This window comes from Triticum dicoccoides, chromosome 1A, assembly GCF_002162155.2.
Source record: "Triticum dicoccoides isolate Atlit2015 ecotype Zavitan chromosome 1A, WEW_v2.0, whole genome shotgun sequence".
Lineage (NCBI taxonomy): Eukaryota > Viridiplantae > Streptophyta > Magnoliopsida > Poales > Poaceae > Triticum > Triticum dicoccoides.
Window position 1 is genome coordinate 13,266,290 of NC_041380.1, and position 23,487 is coordinate 13,289,776.

Genomic DNA, 23,487 nt, shown 5'->3' on the forward strand with positions numbered 1-23,487 from the left:
TCCAAAATGACATATGTTAGCTTCATTTTACCTAAGTTGGCTCTAATATGCTAACTTAGAGCTTATATGCTTAGTTTCCTATAGGTTAGCTCCAAAATTACTTATGTTAGCACAAAATGATCAAGTTTACATAATAAGCTTATAGTCTTCTTCTTATTCTTCTTCTTATCCAAAATGACATAGGTTAGCTTCATTTTACCTAAGTTGGCTCTAGTATGCTAACTTAGAGCTTATATGCTTAGTTTCCTATAGGTTAGCTCCAAAATTACTTATGTTAGCACAAAATGATCAAGTTTACATAATAAGCTTATAGTCTTCTTCTTATTCTTTTTCTTATCCAAAATGACATAGGTTAGCTTCATTTTACTTAAGTTGGCTCTAATATGCTAACTTAGAGCTTATATACTTAGTTTCCTATAGGTTAACTCCAAAATTACTTATGTTAGCACAACATGATCAAGTTTACATAATAAGCTTATACTCTTCTTCTTATTCTTCTTATTCTTCTTCTTATTCTTCTTCTAGTCTTCTTCTTCTTCTTCTCATCTTCTTCTTCTTCTTCTTCTTCTTCTTCTTCTAACTTCTTGTTTATCATTTTGCATATTTGATTTAATTCACGGAAGCTTGCATGGATGGAGTGCTTCTTTTCCATTTGTGTTTTTATTTTGTATCAATGTGAAACTTTTGTGAATTGATGGATAATGGTGTTGAATGAACATTGTGAAACTTTTGTAATATGTAACGATGGAACTATGTGTTGGCTATGTATGTATATATGATGAAACTTGTGTGTTGGATATGATCTGGTGGACGCAGGTAACATCGTTACATATGGCCCCCTGTATGTAAGCTAAGCAGATCTGTGTTGTATGTTATCTCTAATATTTTTTAACCTATGAAAATATCATAAATGAAAAAAAATCCCTAATATTCATACTAGTGGCGCACCACACAAGACACTAATGGCGCACTGTTATAATCACACTAATGGCGCATCACCCAACAGTGCGCCATTAGTATGCCAAAGCACATGGTTAAATATGCCCCCCTGGGAGGCATACTAATGGCGCATGGTGTTCTATACTAATGGCGCACTGCTTGGTGCGCCATTAGTATACCAGATGTAACCAGTTTGCGATTTAGAATCGTCCGGATCAGTGTCAAAGCTTGCATCAATGTAACCATTTATGATGAGCTCTTTGTCACCTCCATATATGAGAAACATATCCTTAGTCCTTTTCAGGTATTTCAGGATGTTCTTGACTGCTGTCTAGTGATCCACTCCTGGATTACTTTGGTACCTCCCTGCTAGACTTATAGCAAGACACACATTAGGTCTGGTACACAACATTGCATACATGATAGAGCCTATGGCTGAAGCATAGGGAACATCTTTCATTTTCTCTCTATCTTCTGCATTGGTCGGGCACTGAGTCCTGCTCAATTTCACACCTTGTAACACAGGCAAGAATCCTTTCTTTTCTTGATCCATTTTGAACTTCTTCAAAACTTTGTCAAGGTATGTGCTTTGTGAAAGTCCAATTAAGCGTCTTGATCTATCTCTATAGATCTTAATGCCCAATATGTAAGCAGCTTCACCGAGGTCTTTCATTGAAAAACTCTTTTTCAAGTATCCCTTTATGCTATCCAGAAATTCTATATCATTTCCGATTAGTAATATGTCATCTATATATAATATCAGAAATGCTACAGAGCTCCCACTCACTTTCTTGTAAATACAGGCTTCTCCAAAAGTCTGTACAAAACCAAATGCTTTGATCATACTATCAAAGCGTTTATTCCAACTCCGAGAGGCTTGCATGAGTCCATAAATGGATCGCTGGAGCTTGCACACTTTGTTAGCTCCCTTTGGATCGACAAAACCTTCCGGCTGCATCATATACAACTCTTCTTCTAGAAAACCATTCAGGAATGCAGTTTTGACATCCATCTGCCAAATTTCATAATCATAAAATGCGGCAATTGCTAACATGATTCGGACACACTTAAGCATCGCTACGGATGAGAAGGTCTCATCGTAGTCAATCCCTTGAACTTGTCGAAAACCTTTTGCGACAAGTCGAGCTTTGTAGACAGTAACATTACCGTCAGCGTCAGTCTTCTTCTTGAAGATCCATTTATTCTCAATTGCTTGCCGATCTTTGGGCAAGTCAACCAAAGTCCATACTTTGTTCTCATACATGGATCCCATCTCAGATTTCATGGCTTCAAGCCATTTTGCGGAATCTGGGCTCACCATCGCTTCTCCATAGTTCGTAGGTTCATCATGATCTAGTAGCATGACTTCTAGAAAAGGATTACCGTACCACTCTGGTGCGGATCTTACTCTGGTTGATCTACGAGGTTCAGTAGTATCTTGTTCTGAAGTTTCATGATCATCATCATTATCTTCCTCATTAATTGGTGTAGGTGTCACAGAAACCGGTTTCTGTGATGTACTACTTTCCAATAAGGGAGTAGGTACAGTTACCTCATCAAGTTCTACTTTCCTCCCACTCACTTCTTTCGAGACAAACTCCTTATCTAGAAAGTTTCTGAATTTAGCAACAAAAGTCTTGCCTTCGGATCTGTGATAGAAGGTGTATCCAATAGTTTCCTTTGGATATCCTATGAAGACACATTTCTTCGATTTGGGTTCAAGCTTATCAGGTTGAAGCTTTTTCACATAAGCATCACAGCCCCAAACTTTCAGAAACGACAACTTTGGTTTCTTGCCAAACCACAGTTCATAAGGCGTCGTCTCAACGTATTTTGATGGTGCCCTATTTAACGTGAATGCGGCCGTCTCTAGAGCATAATCCCAAAACGATAGCGGTGAATCAGTAAGAGACATCATAGATCGCACCATATCTAATAAAGCACGGTTTTGATGTTCGGACACACCATTATACTGTGGTGTTCCAGGTGACGTGAGTAGTGAAACTATTTCACATTGTTTTAACTGAAGGCCAAACTCGTAACTCAAATATTTTATTTCTGCGATCATATCGTAGAAACTTTTATTTTTGTTACGATGATTCTCCACTTCACTCTGAAATTCTTTGAACTTTTCAAATATTTCAGACTTGTGTTTCATCAAGTAGATATACTCATATCTGCTCAAATCATCTGTGAAGATCAGAAAATAATGATACATGTCGCGAGCCTCAATATTCATCGGACCACATACATCAGTATGTATGATTTCCAACAAATCTGTTGCTCACTCCATTGTTCCAAAGAACGGAGGCTTAGTCATCTTACCCATGAGGCATGGTTCGCAAGCATCAAGTGATTCATAATCAAGTGATTCCAAAAGCCCATCAGCATGGTTCGCTTTACACCAATATGACCTAAACGGCAGTGCCACAAATAAGCTGCACTATCATTATTAACTTTGCATCTTTTGGTTTCAATATTATGATTATGTGTATCACTACGATCGAGATCCAATGAACTATTTTCATTGGGTGTGTAACCATATAAGGTTTTATTCATGTAAACAGAACAACAATTTATTCTCTTACTTAAATGAATAACCGTATTAAAATAAACATGATCAAATCATATTCATGCTCAACGCAAACACCAAATAACACTTATTTAGGTTCAACATTAATCCCGAAATTATAGGGAGTGTGCGATGATGATCACATCAATCTTGGAACCACTTCCAACACACAGCGTCACTTCACCCTTAACTAGTCTCTGTTTATTCTGCAACTCCCGTTTCGAGTTACTAATCTTAGCAACTGAACTAGTATCAAATACTGAGGGGTTGCTATAAACACAAGTAAAGTACACATCAATAACATGTATATCAAATATAGTTATGTTCACTTTGCCATCCTTCTTATCCGCCAATCACTTGGGGTAGTTCCGCTTCCAGTGACCAGTCCCTTTACAGTATAAGCACTTAGTCTCAGGCTTAGGACCAGACTTGGGCTTCTTCACTTGAGCAGCAACTTGCTTGCCGTTCTTCTTGAAGTTCCCCTTTTTCCCTTTGCCCTTTTCTTGAAACTAATGGTCTTGTCAACCATCAACACTTGATGCTCTTTCTTGATTTCTACCTTCATCGATTTCATCATCATGAAAAGCTCGGGAGTCGTTTTCGTCATCCCTTGCATACTATAGTTCATCACGTAGTTCTACTAACTTGGTGATGGTGACTAGAGAATTATGTCAATCACTATCTTATCTGGAAGATTAACTCCCACTTGATTCAAGCGATTGTAGTACCCAGAAAATCTGAGCACATGCTCACTAGTTGAGAGATTCTCCTCCATCTTTTAGCTATAGAACTTGTTGGAAACTTCATATCTCTCAACTCAGATATTTGCTTGAAATATTAACTTCAACTCCTCGAACATCTCATATGGTCCATGACGTTCAAAACTTCTTTGAAGTCCCGATTCTAAGCCGTTAAGCATGGTACACTAAACTATCAAGTAGTCATCATATTGAGCTTGCCAAACGTTCATAATGTTTGCATCTGCTCCTGCAATAGGTCTGTCACCTAGCGGTGCATCAAGGACATAATTCTTCTGTGCAGCAATGAGGATAAACCTCAGATCACGGATCCAATCCGCATCATTGCTACTAACATCTTTCAACACAATTTTCTCTAGGAACATATCAAAATAAACATATGAAAGCAACAACGCGAGCTATTGATCTACAACATAGATATGCTAATACTACTAGGACTAAGTTCATGATAAATTAAAGTTCAATTAATCATATTACTTAATAACTCCCACTTAGATAGACATCCCTCTAATCCTCTAAGTGATCACGTGATCCAAATCAATTAAACCATGTCCGATCATCACGTGAGATGGAGTAGTTTCAATGGTGAGCATCACTATGTTGATCATATCTACTATATGATTCACACTCGACCTTTCGGTCTCCGTGTTCCGAGGCCATATATGTATATGCTTGGCGCGTCAAGTATAACCTGAGTATTCCGCGTGTGCAACTGTTTTGCACCCGTTGTATTTGAACGTAGAGCCTATCACACCAGATCATCACGTGGTGTCTGAGCACGAAGAACTTTCGCAACGGTGCATACTCAGGGAGAACACTTCTTGATAATTAGTGAGAGATCATCTTAAAATGATACCGTCAATCAAAGCAAGATAAGATGCATAAAAGATAAACATCACATGCAACCAATATAAGTGATATGATATGGCCATCATCATCTTGTGCTTGTGATCTTCATCTTCGAAGCACCATCATGATCACCATCGTCACCGACGCGACACCTTGATCACCATCGTAGCATCGTTGTCGTCTCGTCAATCTTATGCTTCCACGACTATCGCTACCGCTTGGTGATAAAGTAAAGCATTACAGCGCAATTGCATTGCATACAATAAAACGACAACCATATGGCTCCTGCCAGTTGCCGATAACTCGGTTACAAAACATGATCATCTCATACAATAAAATTTAGCATCATGTCTTGACCATATCACATCACAACATACCATGCAAAAACAAGTTAGACGTCCTCTATTTTGTTGTTGCAAGTTTTACGTGGCTGCTACGGGCTTAAACAAGAACCAATCTTACCTACGCATCTAAACCACAATGATAGTTTGTCAAGTTGGTGCTGTTTTAACCTTCGCAAGGACCGGGTGTAGCCACACTCGGTTTAACTAAAATTGGAGAAACTGACACCTGCCAGCCACCTGTGTGCAAAGCACATCGGTAGAACCAGTCTCGCGTAAGCGTACGCGTAATGTCGGTCCGGACCGCTTAATCCAACAATACCGCTGAACCAAAGTATGACATGCTGGTAAGCAGTATGACTTATATCGCCCACAACTCACTTGTGTTCTACTCGTGCATATAACATCAACACATAAAACCTAGGCTTGGATGCCACTGTTGGGGAACATAGTAATTTCAAAATTTCCCTACGCACATGCAAGATCATGGTGATGCATAGCAACGAGAGGGGAGAGTGTGATCTACGTACCCTTGTAGACCGACAGTGGAAGCGTTATGACAACGCGGTTGATGTAGTCGTATGTCTTCACGACCCGACCGATCAAGCACCGAAACTACGGCACCTCCGACTTTTAGCACACGTTTAGCTCGATGATGATCCCCGGACTCCGATCCAGCAAAGTGTCGGGGAAGAGTTCCGTCAGCACGATGGCGTGGTGACGATCTTGATGTTCTACTATCGCAGGCCTTCGCCTAAGCACCGCTACAATATTATCGAGGAGTATGGTGGAAAACGATCATGAGGATCAACTTGTGTGTCTATGGGGTGCCCCTTAGCCACGTATATAAAGGAGTGGAGGAGGAGGGAGAGGGCCGGCCCCTATGGCGCGCCCTGGAGGAGTCCTACTCCCACCGGGAGTAGGATTCCCCCCCTTCCAAGTAGTAGGAGTAGTAGTCAAGGGAAGGGAAGGGAGAAGAGAAGGAAGGAGGGGGCGCAGCCCCTCCCCCTAGTCCAATTCGGACTAGGCCTTGGGGGGGCGCCCAACCTCTCCTCTCTCTTTCCCCTAAAGCCCAATAAGGCCCATATACTCCCCGACGAATTCCCGTAACTCTCCGATACTCCGAAAAATACCCGAATCACTCGGAACCTTTCCGATGTCCGAATATAGTCATCCAATATATCGATCTTTACGTCTCGACCATTTCGAGACTCCTCGTCATGTCCCCGATCTCATCCGGGACTTCAAACTCCTTCGGTACATCAAAACTCATAAACTCATAATATAACTGTCATCGAAACCTTAAGCGTGCGGACCCTACGGGTTCGAGAATAATGTAGACATGACCGAGACACGTCTCCGATCAATAACCAATAGCAGAACCTGGATGCTCATATTGGCTCCCACATATTCTACGAATATCTTTATCGGTCAGACCGCATAACAACATACGTTGTTCCCTTTGTCATCGGTATGTTACTTGCCCGAGATTCGATCGTTGGTATCTCAATACCTAGTTCAATCTCGTTACCGGCAAGTCTCTTTACTCGTTTCATAATACATCATCTCGCAACTAACTCATTAGTTGCAATGCTTGCAAGGCTTATGTGATGTGCATTACCGAGAGGGCCCAGAGATACCTCTCCGACAATTGGAGTGACAAATCCTAATCTTGAAATACGCCAACCCAACATTTACCTTTAGAGACACCTGTAGAGCTCCTTTATAATCACCCAGTTACGTTGTGACGTTTGGTAGCACACAAAGTGTTCCTCCGGAAAACGGGAGTTGCATAATCTCATAGTCATAGGAACATGTATAAGTTATGAAGAAAGCAATAGCAACATACTAAACGATCGGGTGCTAAGCTAATGGAATGGGTCATGTCAATCACATCATTCTCCTAATGATGTGATCCCGTTAATCAAATGACAACACATGTCTATGGTTAGGAAACATAACCATCTTTGATTAACAAGCTAGTCAAGTAGAGGCATACTAGTGACGTTTAGTTTGTCTATGTATTCACACAAGTATTATGTTTCCGGATAATACAATTCTAGAATGAATGATAAACATTTATCATGATATAAGGAAATAAAATAGTAACATTATTATTGCCTCTAGGGCATATTTCCTTCACCAACCGGTACTAAAGACCCCCCTTTAGTACCGCTTGATGCCACGACCCGGTACTAAAGGGGGTGCGCTGACAGGCGAGGGGCGCAGAAGTTTAGTCCCACCTCGCTAGCCGAAGGGCGCTCGCACCTGCTTATAAGCCCCGCCGCCACTGCTGTCTCGAGCTCCTCTCTAAAGAAGGCCTTCTGGGCCTACCCTGCTACTCTGCCCTATGGGGCCTATTGGGCTTGCGGGCCTGCATCCTGGATCAACAACAGGTTGGGTTTCTAGTCGTATGCAGGCCACTGTGGCCCGGTAGGTGGGCTTTTTTCATTTAGTTTTTTCTATTCTGCTTTATTTATTTTGTTTTATTTATTTTTAGTTGTTTTTTTGCTGTATTTAGAGTTTCTTTGTTAATATTTTTGATTATTTTTAGAAACTTTTAGTTAGTGTCGGTAGTTTTTAAATTCGAATAGTTTAAATTTTGAATTATTTGAAATTTGTGTGAATCACTAGTTTGTGAATAACTTAACTTTAAAAATACATTTTTCAGTGATTCTTTTTTATTATGTTTAATATTAGTGTGTTTTGTCATTATATTCAATTTGGTAATGCTTAGGTTATTTAAAAAATAAAATGCCTTTTTAGCTGAAAAAATCAGTAAAGGCATGAAAGAATTTGTTTGCACATAAAATTTCTTCGCGTTTCCAATGCCAAAACACATAACTAGCCTAACTATTACAGAGGTTCCCTCCTGGGTGTGAAACACAGAGGAAAGTGATGATAGTGAAGCCGATCACATCCCAGATCTTTGGGTGTGAAACTTTTTCTTCGCGTGTGTCCCTTTGCGCCGTAACCATGGAAAATCTTCATCATTAACGGGATGCTCGGGTCAATATTCACTGTGAATGGAGCAATTTCATCAAACTTTTCATAATCTCCTGACATGTCTGTCTTGTCATCCACTCCCACGATGTTTCTCTTCCCAGAAAGAACTATGTGCCACTTTGGCTCATCGTACAATGCATTCGCTTCCTTATCTTTTCTTTTTCTCGGCTTGGTAGACATGTCCTTCACATAGAAAACATGTGTCACATCATTGGCTAGGACGAATGGTTCGTCTGCATACGCAAGATTGTTGAGATCCACTGTTGTCATTCCGTACTGCGGGTCTTCCGTTACCCCGCCTCGTGTCATATTGACCCATTTGCACCGAAACAAAGGGACCTTCAAACCACGTCGATAGTCAAGTTCCCATATGTCCTGTATATGACCATAATATGTTTCCTTTCCCGTCTTGGTTTCTGCATCAAAGCAGACACCACTATTTTGGTTGGTGCTCTTCTTATCTTGGGCGATCGTGTAAAATGTATTACCATTTATCTCATACCCTTTGAAAGTCATTATATTCGAAGATGGTAACTCGGACAGCAAGTACAGGTCATCTTCAATAGAGGCATCATGCATGGTACGTGTCTGCAATCAGCTGGCGAAACTCCTGGTTTGTTCACGTGTAATCCAGTCATCAGACCGCTCCGGGTGTTTGGAGCGTAGCAAATTCTTGTGTTCATCCATATACGGAGCCACCAAGGCGGAATTCTGTAGAACTGTGTATTGTGCTTCAGTGAGAGAATGTTCGTCCATACATATTATTTGTTCCCCTCCAAGCGTGCCTTTTCCATCCAGTCTTCCCTTATGCCGCGATTCAGGAACACCAATCGGCTTAAGGTCAGGAATAAAGTCAATACAAAGCTCAATGACCTCCTCATTTTCATGGCCCTTGGAGATGCTTCCTTCTGGCCTAGCACGGTTATGAACATATTTCTTTAAGACTCCCATGAACCTCTCAAAGGGGAACATATTGTGTAGAAATACAGGACCCAAAACATTAATCTCTTTGCATAGGTGAACTAGGACATGCGTCATCATGTTGAAGAAGGATGGTGGGAACACCAACTCGAAACTGACAAGACATTGCACCAAATCATTCTCTAACCTTGGTATGATTTCTGGATCGATTACCTTCTGAGAGATTGCATTGAGGAATGCACATAGCTTCACAATGGCTAATCGAACATTTTCCGATAGAAGCCCCCTCAATGCAATCGGAAGCAGTTGCGTCATAATCACGTGGCAGTCATGAGACTTTAGGTTCTGGAACTTTTTCTCTGCCATGTTTATTATTCCCTTTATATTCGACGAGAAGCCAGACGGTGCCTTAATACTAAGCAGGCATTGAAAGAAGATTTCCTTCTCTTCTTTGATAAGAGCGTAGCTTGCATGACCCTGATGTATGCCGTCTTTTCCGTGCATACATTGCTGGTCCTCCCGTGCCTCGGGTGTATCTTTTGTCTTCCCATACACTCCCAAGAAGCCAAGCAGGGTCACACAAAGATTCTTCATCACGTGCATCACGTCGATTACGGAGCGGACCTCTAGGTCTTTGCAATAGGTCAGGACCCAAAATATAGATTTGTTCTTCCACATGGGTGCGCGTCCGTCAGCGTCATTCGGAACAGGTTGTCCACAAGGACCCTTTCCAAAGACCACCTTCAAATCCTTGACCATATCATGTACATCAGCACCAGTACGGTGGCGAGGCTTTGTCTGGTGATCCGCCTCACCTTTGAAATGCTTGCCTTTCTTTCTTATGGGATGCCTGCTGGAAAGAAATTGACGATGTCCCAGGTACACATTCTTCTTACAATTAGCCAAATATATATTGTTCGTATCGTCCAAATAGTGCGTGCATGCACGGTATCCCTTGCTTGTCTGTCCTGAAAGGTTACTGAGAGCAGACCAATCATTGATGGTCACGAACAACAATGCCTTTAGGTCAAATTCTTCCCCCATATGCTCATCCATTGCACGTACACCTGTTCCATTCCACAGTTGTAAGAGTTCTTCAACTAATGGCCTTAGGTACACATCAATGTCATTGCTGGGTTGCTTAGGGCCTTGGATGAGCACTGACATCATAATGAACTTTCACTTCATGCACAACCAAGGAGGAAGGTTATACAAACATAGAGTCACAGGCAAGGTGCTATGGTTGCTGCTCTGCTCCCCAAAAGGATTAATGCCATCTGTGCTTAGACCAAACCATACATTCCTTGCGTCATCTGCAAACTCCTTCCCGTACTTTCTTTCAATTTTTCTCCACTGTGACCCGTCAACGGGTACTCTCAACTTTCCCTCTTTCTTACGGTCTTCTCTGTGCCATCGCATCGCCTTGGCATGCTCTTTATTTTGGAACAAACGTTTCAACCATGGTATTATAGGAGCATACCATATCACCTTGGCAGGAATCTTCTTCCTGGGGCGCTCGCCCTCGACATCACCAGGGTCATCGCGGCTGATCTTATAGCGCAATGCACTGCATACCGGGCAAGCGTTCAAATCCTCGTACTCACCGCGGTAGAGGATGCAATCATTAGGGCATGCATATATCTTCTGCACCTCTAACCCTAGAGGGCAGACAGCCTTCTTTGCTTCGTATGTACTCTCGGGCAATTCGTTGTCCTTTGGAAGCATATTCTTTATCATTACCAGCAACTTTCCAAATCCCTTGTCAGATACACCATTCTCTGCCTTCCATTGCAGCAATTCCAGTGTGGTGCCCAGCTTTTTCTTGTCACCTACGCAATTCGGGTACAACAATTTTTTTGTGATCCTCTAACATGCGCTACAACTTCTTCTTCTCCAAATCACGTGCGAAGTTTCTCTTTGCATCGGCAATGGCCCGACCTAGATCATCAACGGGCTCATCTGATGCCTCTTCTTCAGCTTCTTCCCGCATTGCCGGCTCAGCTTCTTCCCGCATTACCGGCTCAGCTTCTTCCCCCATTGTTGTATCATCGTATTCAGGAAACCCATGGCCAGGATAGCTGTCGTCGTCCTCTTCTTCTTCATTGTCTTCCATCATAACCCCTCTTTCTTCGTGCTTGGTCCAAACATTATAGTGGGGCATGAAACCGGACTCAAACAGGTGGACGTGAATGGTTCTTGACGTAGAGTAATTGTGACCATTCTTACAGCCAGCACATGGACAAGGCATAAAACCATCCGCCCGCTTGTTTACCTCTGCCGCAAGCAGAAAAGTATGCACGTCGTTAATGAACTCGGGAGAGCATCGGTCATCGTACATCCATTGCCGGCTCATCTTCAATACACAACACCGAAAACAACAAATTAATACAATATATAAAGTTCATACAACACTTTAATGCAACAAACAAATAACTCTCTAACTAAAGAATTTAAATGCAATAACAAATGCGATCAAGATCGCAACTAAGGTAACAATTGATCCAACAGCATAATAATACCAAGCCTCATTATGGATGGCATATTTTCTAATCTTCCTAATCTTCAAGCGCATTTTCTCCATCTTAATCTTGTGATCATCGACGACATCAGCAACATGCAACTCCAATTCCATCTTCTCCCCTCAATTCTTTTCAATTTTTCTTTCAACTCCTCGTTTTCTCTTTCAACTAAATTTAACCTCTCGACAATAGGGTCGGTTGGAATTTCCGGTTCAACTACGTCCTACATACAAATATCTATGTCAGCTTGATGGGCATAATTTGTCATAAACACGAAATGCAACAAATAGTTCTAAAAGATAATATACCACATCCGAATCATAACAAGGACGGGGGCCGACGGGGACGGATATTAAAACCATGGCACTATGTATAACAAACACCATATGGGTAAGATAATTATATGAGTAACTATATATCCAAATCACACAAACATCAATTTTTTATATAAAATTTCATGAACAAGAGGATCACCACAATGTGGTGCCGGCGACGGGACGGTGCGGGCGATTAACGGTGGTTACGACGGAGATTTAGAAGGCACTAAGTAAACCACACCTACATATGCAAACTAAGTGTTATTTTGACCTCAATTTGCATATAAATCAAATACTACCATATATAATTCCTCCCAAATTACTAAAACCCACAATTAATCACTATATAAACCAATGCAAGAGCTAATCTAGCAATGAGAGATGAAAGGACAAAGCTGCTAACCTTTGTGATCATTTGAATGGATGGTGGCCTGCAAATCTTGACAAATTTTGGGCAAAATTTGTGATGAACTCGAGAGGAAGAAGGGAAGAACAGAGGAGAGGGAGAGGGGAAAGGGGAAGGAACAGAGTGCGGGTGGACGAAGGGTTTATATAGGACGACCTTTAGTACCGGTTAGTGTCACGAACCGGTACTAAATGTGCTGGAGGGGCCCCACTCTGACAACATCCTGCCACCACTTTCTTTAGTACCGGTTCGTGGCACGAACCGGTCCTAAAGGTTCGCCACGTACCGGTACTAAAGAGCTCCTCCCGCCTAGCCGTTGGAACCGGCACTGATGGACACATTAGTGCCGGTTCTGTTACAAACCGGGACTAATGTGTCACACATTTGACCCTTTTTCTACTAGTGACTCTTTTCTTGAAAAAGGTTTTCGAAAGTTGTCAAAATCCAGTTGAAAAAGGAAAAAAATAAATTAAGGAAAATAGAAAATAGTCATATGCGTAGGAATGTATATTCAAAAATTTGCATCGCATATGTGAGAACTGTTTGTGTAAAAACATATTTATGTAACAAAAGTTAATATAACTTTCTAAGGAAAATGTGCATTTTAAGAAAGCTGCGCATACATGTATGAATATATTTTTATAACCATGGGATAAACATTCAGTTATAGAAAGAAGTAAAAAATGAAAACATAAATCAATAGAAAGTAAAAAATGTTTGATTGAAAAGAAAAACTAAAAGAAAAGAATTGTGAAGAGGCTCGGCCCAAGCCCAAATGAGCTTGGGGTGAAAATTAAAAAAAATGAAAGCATACTCACGGATTCTGAAATTTTATGGTGCAATCGTTGACAATTTTTCTAGGTGCTTGCAAAATTTCATCATGAAAGAACATTCATGGAAGTCATGGACAAAATAAAAAAAATAGCAATCCAAAATGATTTTGAAAATAGCACGTTTGGAGCATCCATTTTTTTGTGCCATGACTACCAGGAGTGTTCTTTCACGAGGGAAATTTTGTGAGCATCTAGAAAATTTGTCAATATTTGTCACAAAAATTGTCAATATCTGAATTTGGTGAAACCAATTATTTGAATTTAGTGAAATATGTTTTTCATACACATGGCAGTTTTTTGGGTGTGAAATACAGGAAACTTTTTATTTTAGGATTTTGAAACTAGTCACGTAAAGCATATGATACTAATTATTTCAAACCTTTTTTTAAATGAGTGAAATCTATTTTACGAAACAAATGAAATTGTTTTTTGAATTGAGTCAAAACAATTTTTTGAAATATTTGAAATCAGATTTTTGCTCTGAGTTAAATAAATATCTAAATGAATGAAATCAGGTTTTGGCACTGACTGGAAGCAATTTAGAACTGAATAGGAAAATGAGTGAAATATTTTTTCTCCACTTAGTAATTTCTTTTGAAGTGAGTGAAATCATTTTTTAACATAATGAAATGAGATTTTTCAAATGAGTGAAATCAATTTGATGAAATTAGTGTACCAGTTCTGTGAAACGAATGAAATATGTGTTTTCAAATATGTCTTTAAGTTGAGTTAAATTAGATTTTTTTAACACAAGAGTAACTTGTTTTCTGAAACAAGTGATTTTTTTTGGTAAATGAGTGAGATATGTGTTTCAGAATAAGTGAAATCAACGTGTCAAAATAGTGAATTTAGTTTCTTCAAATGACTACAATCACCTTTTTGAAATGTGCAAAACCAGTTCTTTGAAATGACTTAAATATGTGTTTTGATACAAGTGAAATTAGTGTTTTAAAATGAATAAATTAGTTTTCCAATATGAATTAAATCTATTTTAGAATAAGCGAAATCTGTATTTTGGAATGACTCAAATTTGTTTTCTTAATTATGAAATCAGTTTTTTAGAGAAAGTGAAACGAGATTTTTGGAATGAGTTAAATCCGTTTTTTAAATGCCAAAGCGAACGAACTGTAAAATTTAAACTACGCACAATATATTGAATATTGGTCTTGTTTTAAAGATCTTGTCTGTTGGAATTCAAATATCTTAAAAGATTTAAAAATAAAAATATATTATTTCAAAGATATCAATCATTTAGTAGCTAACAAGAAAGTAAAATGTTACTACTGTAAGTTGAGTACTCTGGGATTACACAGGCATGACTAAATGGAAAGGTTGTGTGGGCATATTCACGTATTGGTCAGCTGGAGTCAGACTAGTATTGAGATGTATTTCAGCGCGAAAAGATTTCTTAGTTTATTAGTTAAATGACAGTGTGCATCGTGATGTTGACATGGACGGCGGATGCTTCACCGGTACATACCAGTTCCGGTAAATTTACTTTTTCGTGATGCAAAGGCTAGCATATATCCTCCTTTTCTTAAACAATCCACTCTCTTTCAAAGCAGAAATTTCATACAATAAAAAAGAAACCAACCCATAGAAGGCAACTCCAAACGGAATAGAAATTATGACCATGTCCTTAGGGAAATTCAAGCCACCTTCCTCCTCCACGCGCCTGTTGTTGTGATCCATGCTCGATGACATGACCGGAACTGCTCACCACCTATGGAGCTAGCAAGACTATATATTGGCAGCTACGAAGTCATCGAGCTATGAATCACAAGATCGACACTTCGTGTCGGAGAAGAGGCCAATGATGACCGATGGCATGATGTAGGCGATCCCTACGTCCGTATATAGGGAAGAAGCATCCCACCACCTGGATGTCACCACCTAGATGCCCAATGCGCCTGCTTAGATCTGAGAAATGTATAGGGCACACTCAGACACTACATCCCAGATCCAACACCAACAACAAAGAGAGGTACCAACCAGATGGAAATCTGAATGAATCTTATTCACCGCCGTCATTGCATATGCTTGAGCCAAAGATTTGGACCACCAAAAAGTCCGTATTTAGACAAACCTAGAATACTAGATGCATGTGGAACAAAATCCGGTGGTTCCCATTCCTCCCACTGTCACAAGAACATTCAACGTGTGGGTGAGGGAACCCTAGTGATGACGGTGGCTGGGGCCTCTCTCTCTCTCTCTCTCTCTCTCTCTCTCTCTCTCTCTCTCTCTCTCTCTCTCTCTCTCTCTCTCTCTCTCTCTCTCTGACGACCATATCTGATTGTGGTACATAATACACCTCTTGTGCATTAATAATTTCACCATCTATATGTTAGTAGTAAGCATGCATCACTTTTAGAAAATAATGGCTTGTAAGGAGGAATCGGCTTACATCCAGCGTCTGCAATATGCCATAAATCAAATAGACCGGACCAAATTGATGGCCATAACATAGTCTGCATCTACAAGATAATCAATGGTTATTGTTCGCATAATATGCGAGTACATGGCATGTGTTTTAGAGTTAAATATTAGCATCTAGCCTCTTCACTCCGAACATATGTAAACAACGTTTCACATACATGTCTTACATTGGACGAAGACGATCCAATAGGAGGCCGATGCGTTGAATCGGGTTGTACAACCACCGGATCTATCACAAGACGACCATGAGGGGCAAGAATGTTATGGACCAAATGATGATAGTGGGGTCAAGGAGGAGGGGTGGTGGGGGTTGTCTGAAGAAATCGAAACCAGCGTCGAAATCTCCACGAGATGAAGCCCATGGGATCTGTGACAATGGAGGACCAGGACCACTAACATGGGCTGTTGGTGCCACTCCCATCTGCTCGTGAGCGACAAGCTAGAGTGACCAGTGACCTTGCCATCATGTTAGTCGCATGGGCTTCGCGTACGACTGTCTATTGGAAACCACAATTCTAGAAGGAAGCGACAGGCTAGGGTAGCACAAGGGGTTTTCAGCATGAGGCATTTTTGTCTATAGGCAATGGGAAGGAATGGGAATAATGCTCCTGCTTTAAGCAATCATAACTTTGGCTAGAACATGCTTCGCATTGTCTCCGACCACACTGTGGGGCGTAGGGTATTCTTAAAAAGCCACGATGCTATATTTTGTTTAGAACAAAATGCAGTTCTATCTTTGCTCTTTTTATTGAGAAAAACTCTAATGTTTATTGTCAGATATCACACACACACACACACACACACACACACACACACACACACACACACACACACACACACACACACAAGTAGACCATGTCTTCGACCCTGGATCTACTTGGCATTCAGCCACATCCAAGTAGACCATGTCTCGGACCCCTGATCTACTTGGCATTGAGCCACTGATGTGTACTACACAACTTATTCTTATAGACCCGTGTTGGGCCTTCAAACTCGGAGTTTTGTAGTATAGCAGCAAAAAAAATTCAAGTGGATAATATAAGGTTTATCAATCCGTAGGAGGCGTAGGATGAAGATGGTATCTCTCAAACAACCAATACAATGGTAAGTTGTATAAATGCACTAGTTCAGCGACGTGATAGTGATACAAGTGTAGTATGGATAGTAGATGTAGGTTTTGTAATTTGAAAATATAAAAACAACAAGGTAGCATGTAACAAAAGTGAGCACAAACGGTATTGCAATGCTTGAAAACAAGGCCTACCTTCACTAGTGCAGTATCTCAACAGTGCTAACATAATTGAATCATATAACAATCCCTCAACGTGCGACAAAGAATCATTCCAAAGTTCTTATCAAGCAGAGATCATAAGAATAAATTGTCTTAGGTAGCAAACCACCTCAAAGTTGTCCTTTCCTAACAATCTATTGAGTTATTCCTATAAGTGACACGAACAACCCTAGAGGCATACTAAAATAACACCAAGTGATACACATCAATCAACTCTAATGTCACCTAGATACTCAATCTGATAACAGTGAAACCTCGGAGGGAAAGACTCAATTCATCACAACAAGATAGAGAGGGGGAAACACCACATAATCCAACTATATTAACAAAACTCGCGGTACATTAAGATCATGCCAAATCAAGAATATGAGAAAGAGAGATCAAACACATAGCTACTGGTACATACCCTCAACCCCGAGGGTGAACTACTCACTCCTCGTCATGGAGACCGCCAGGAAGATGGAGATGGCCTCCGGGATGATTCCCCCCTCCGACAGGGTGCCGAAACAGGGCTCTGATAGAGATCACTTTGCTAGAGAGGCTTGCGGCAGTGGAACAACTCATTTTAGATTAAATTTGCAGGTTTTATGAATATAAAAGGATTTTCAGCATTGGAATCACGCAAAGAGGGGCCACAGGGGGTCCACCAGATACTAGGGCGTGGCCACCCCCTGGGCACGCCCTAGTTCCTTGTGGGGGCTTTGTGGGTCTTCTAGTACGGCCTGCCTACTAGTTAAGTACTCCCTCCGTTCCCACATCCAAGTCTTTTTAGAGATTCCAACTAGTGACTATTACATAGGGGGCAAAATGAGTGAATCTATACTCTAAAATATGTTTATATACATCTGTATGTTGTAGTCCATCTGAAATGTCTAAAAAGACTTATATTTAGAAACGGAGTGAGTAAGTAGCATGCATGCAGCCTGGCTTGAGCTTGCCACTGCTTCTAGCTAAGTACTACTTAATTAGCTTGCCACCCGCTGCCACTGATTCTACGTTTGCACCTGCACGCAACTGACTCGCGTGTTGATCGATGCATCAACAGATGGTACGTAGGCGGGGTATGCTAAGAAGACTTTGGACGCCCTGAAATCCAGTAACCATTTTGGTCTTCTCTCTGGTGTATTCTCAAATGGCTTCATCCATGCCGACAACTTACAAGTGGAGTATATATGAAATTTGAGCCAAAATTGAAGCAACGTCTAGCAAATTTAAACAGGGCATTGCCCCTTGTTTGAATGAACATATCTTATTGCGGAAAGAGTCTACTGAAGCAACCCACCCAACCATGCCATCAGTGGGTTTTCTTTTATTTAGTTCTGCCTGTTTTGCTTACTCCGCTGCGCGTTTCCCAATTATTACAATTTACAAGTGGTTTTGTGCCACTAGCTCAACCAGGCGGACACGACGATGTTCCCTGTTTGACATGCGTACACGACGATGCTGCATCTTTGACATGCGTACGGATCATACTCATTGATAAGCGTTTCTAGGGAGAAGCCTTAACTACACTAATTCATTATTTCTTATAATAAAATTAGTTTACTTTCTTCTAATATGTAACACTACTGCTAGATCTTTTTTTTACTTGTATTCAAGAAAAGCTATGCCTCTAAAGTTTTTTCTATCTATTAGGTTTCATATCTACCTATACTTTTTATTATTCGGATCTTTTTTATTAAGGACTCCGAGTTCTTTTCTCACCCCGGGCCCCTGATTTCTCAGGACTGGCCCTGCGTGAGATATAATTTTGAACATGTCGGTACAAGGAGAGCAAGTATGAAAATGCTTCATAATTTTGGCACTTGATAAATATATTTTTATTTGAATTTTGTAAATCATGAAAAATGTCCATACATGCATTCTCGCTCGTTCCACAGAAAAAAAATTCACCAAACACTAGTAGAAAAAAGGGATTTGGTTCAGGCCGGGTCAGCCCATTAGTCCCGGTTCAGTCCAGAACCAGGACCCATGGGGGCATTGATCCTGGTTCGTGAGGCCAGGGGCCTGCCGGGCCTCGTGGGGGCATTGGTTCCGGTTCGTCTGGCCCCTTTGGTCCCGGTTGGTGGGACGAACCGGGACCAATGGGCCTCGCTCCTGGCCCACCACCATTGGTATCGGTTGGTGGCTTGAACCGGGACCACAGGCTTCCCTTTGGTCCCGGTTCATTGCCACAAACCGGGACCAATGAGGTGCCTATATACACCCCTCGCCCGCGAGCAGAGCACCCCAGTGCTCTGTTTTTCTCTGGTCAACGAGCGGAGGGCTTTGTGGTGCTCTAGCTCACCTCCTATGCACATGAGGTGTTCGATGAAATGCCCAAGCCACAATAGTTAAGCTTTCTCCTCTCGAAGCTCGACCTCAAAACTCCATTTTCCTCGAGATTTGTCTAGGTTTAGCGGCCCGTCACGTCCCATTCCCGTCTTCACCGCCGTCGATCGCCCTCACCGATCTCGTCGCCGGCACCACCGTGGTGAGCCTCTTGTTCTTATCTTCTTTCTGAAAGAAAAAATTCTTACTTTAGATAGATACTTGTCTAATTTTCTTACTTTCATTATTGCTTGTTATTATATAGTGCGATGGTTTTGGTATCCGCCCCCGTCGGCCCTCGTCCTGGCTATGATTCAGATGTGGTATATATTATCTTTTTATAACTATTTGGTTCATTTATTGTTTATGACAATTATGCCGACCAACGTGACATAGATTTTATTTATCTAGGAGGTAGTTGAAGCAGAAATTCCAACCGACCCTATTGTTGAGAGGTTAAATTTAGTTGAAAAAGAAAACAATTACTTGAAGGAAAAAATAAAAAAATTGAGGAGGAGAAGATGATATTGGAGTTGCATGTTGCGGATGTCGTCGATGATCACAAGATCAAGATGGATGCAATGTGGTTGAAGATGAGAAAGATTAAAAAATATGCCATTCATACCGAGGCTTGGTATCATTATGCCGTTGAATCAATTGTTACCTTGGTTGCGATTATGATCGCATTTGTTTTCGCATTGAAATGTTTTACATAGTTTCAATGTATGGTTTAATTAATTAGATGCTTTGGAGAGCTATATGTTGTTAGATGAGAACTATGTATGTACTTTGGTTTTAATGTGATGATGAACTTCTATTAATTTGGTCACTTAATTATCTATTCATGATGTTATGTAATGGTTTTTGACACACTTAATTATATATAATGCACGCAGATGAACCGACAATAGATGTGCGGTGACAGACACACCACCGAATACATTAAGGGCGTGCATGATTTTCTCAAAGTGGCCGAGGCAAACAAGCAGAATGGTTTTATGTGTTGTCCATGCCCTAAATGTGGGAATACGAAGTCTTACTCTGACCGGAAAATCCTTCACACCCACCTTCTTTACAATGGTTTCATGCCATACTATAATGTTTGGACGAGGCACGGAGAAATAGGGGTTATGATGGAAGACGGCGAAGAAGAAGAGGACGATAACAACTATGTGCCCCCTGAATATGGTGATGCTGCAACGGGGGAAGCTGCTGAAGATCAGGAGGAAACAGACGATGTGCCCAATGATGCTGCGACGGGGGAAACTGCTGAAGATCATGAGGAACCAGACGATGTGCCCGATGATGATGATCTCCGCCGGGTCATTGTCGATGCAAGGACGCAATGCGAAAGTCAAAAGGAGAAGCTGAAGTTCAATCACATATTAGAGGATCACAAAAAAGGGATGTACCCCAATTGCGAATATGGCAACACAAAGCTCGGTACCATACTGGAATTGCTGCAGTGGAAGGCAGAGAATGATGTGCCTGACAAAGGATTTGAAAAGCTACTGAAAATATTGAAGAAGAAGGTGCCAAAGGATAACGAATTGCCCGACAGTACATACGCAACAAAGAAGGTCGTATGCCCTCTATGATTGGAAGTGCAGAACATACATGCATGCCCTAATGACTGCATCCTCTACCCCGGTGCGTCCAAGGATCTGAACGCATGCCCGGTATGCGGTGCATTGCGGTATAAGATCAGACGAGATGACCCTGGTGATGTTGACGGAGATCCCCCCAGGAAGAGGGTTCCTGCGAATGTGATGTGGTATGCTCCTATAATACCACTGTTGAAACGTCTGTTCAGAAACGAAGAGCATGCCAAGTTGATGCGACGGCACAGTGAGGACCGTAAGAAAGACGGAAAGTTGAGAGCATCCGCTGACGGGTCGCAGTGGAGAATAATCGAGAGAAAGTACTGGCCTAAGTTTGCAAGTGACCCAAGGAACGTATGGTTTACTTTAAGCGCGGATGACATTAATCCTATCGGGGAGCAGAGCAGCAATCACAGCACCTGGCCCAGGACTCTATGTATGTATAACCTTCCTCCGTGGATGTGCATGAAGCGGAAGTTCATTATGATGCCAATTATCATCCAAGGCCCTAAGCAACCCGGCAATGACATTGATGTGTTCCTAAGGCCATTAGTTGAAGAACTTTTACAGCTGTGGAATGGAAACGGTGTACGAACGTGGGATGAGCACAAACAGGAGGAATTTAATCTGCATGCTTTGCTATTTGTAACCATCAATGATTGGTCCGCTCTCAGTAACCTTTCAGGACAGACAAACAAGGGATACAATTCATGCACGCACTGTTTAGAAGAAACTGAAAGTATATACCTGAACAAATGCAGGAAGAATGTGTACCTGGGCCATCGTTGATTTCTTCCGACCAACCATCAATGTCGAAAGAAAGGCAAGCATTTCAAAGGCGAGGCAGATCACCGGAAGAAGCCCGCCATGCGTACCGGTGATCACGTACTTGCTATGGTCAATGATTTACACGTAATCTTTGGAAAGGGTCCCGGCGGACTAACTGTTCCAAATGACGCTGAGGGACATGCACCCATGTGAAAGAAGAAATATAATTTTGGGACCTACCCTACTGGAAAGACCTAGAAGTCCGCTCTTCAATCGACGTGATGCACGTGAGGAAGAACCTTTGCGTGAACCTGCTAGGCTTCTTGGGCATGTATGGGAAGACAAAAGATACACCTGAGGCACGGGAGGACCTGCAACGTTTGCACGAAAAAGACGGCATGCCTCCGAAGCAGTATGAAGGTCCTGCCAGCTACGCTCTTACGAAAGAAGAGAAAGAGATCTTCTTTGAATGCCTGCTCAGTATGAAGGTCACGACTGGCTTCTCGTCGAATATAAAGGGAATAATAAATATGCCAGAGAAAAAGTTCCAGAACCTAAAGTCTCATGACTGCCACGTGATTATGACGCAATTGCTTCCGGTTGCATTGTGGGGGCTTCTACCGGAAAACGTCCGATTAGCCATTGTGAAGCTATGTGCATTCCTCAATGCAATCTCTCAGAAGGTGATCGATCCAAAAATCGTACCAAGGCTAAGGAGTGATATGGCGCAATGTTTTGTCAGTTTCGAGCTGGTGTTCCCACCATCCTTCTTCAATATCATGACGCACGTCCTAGTTCATCTAGTCGACAAGATGTTCATTCTGGGGCCCGTATTTCTACATAATATGTTCCACTTTGAGAGGTTCATGGGAGTCCTAAAGAAATATGTCCGTAACCACGCTAGGCCAGAAGGAAGCATCTCCATGGGCCATCAAACAGAGGATGTCATTGGGTTTTGTGTTGACTTCATTCCTGGCCTTAAGAAGATAGGTCTCCCTAAATCGTGGTATGATGGGAGACTGACTGGAAAAGGCATGCTGGGAGGGGATTCAATAATATGCAGGGACGGATATTCTTGGTCTCAGGCACACTACATAGTTCTACAGAACTATACCTTGGTGACCCCGTATGTCGATGAACACAAGAACAGTCTGCGCTCCAAACACCCGGAGCAGTGCGACGACTGGATTACATGTGAACACATCAGGACTTTCAATAGTTGGTTGGAAACACGTCTCAGAGATGACAACATTGTTTGTGATGAGCTGTATTTGTTATCCAGGGGACCATCTTTGACTGTATTGACTTACAAAGGATACGAGATAAATGGGAATACATCTTACACGATCGCCCAACATCAAAAGAGCACCAACCAAAACATCAGTGTCCGCTTTGATGCAGCAACCGAGAGGGGAAATGACACATATTATGGTTACATAGTGGACATATGGAACTTGACTACGGACATGATTTTAAGGTTCCTTTGTTTAAGTGCAAATGGGTCAATCTGTCAGGAGGCGGGGTACAGATAGACCCATAGTACGGAATGACAACAGTGGATCTGAAAAATCTTGGGTACACTGACGAACAGTTCGTCCTAGCCAATGATTTGGCACAGGT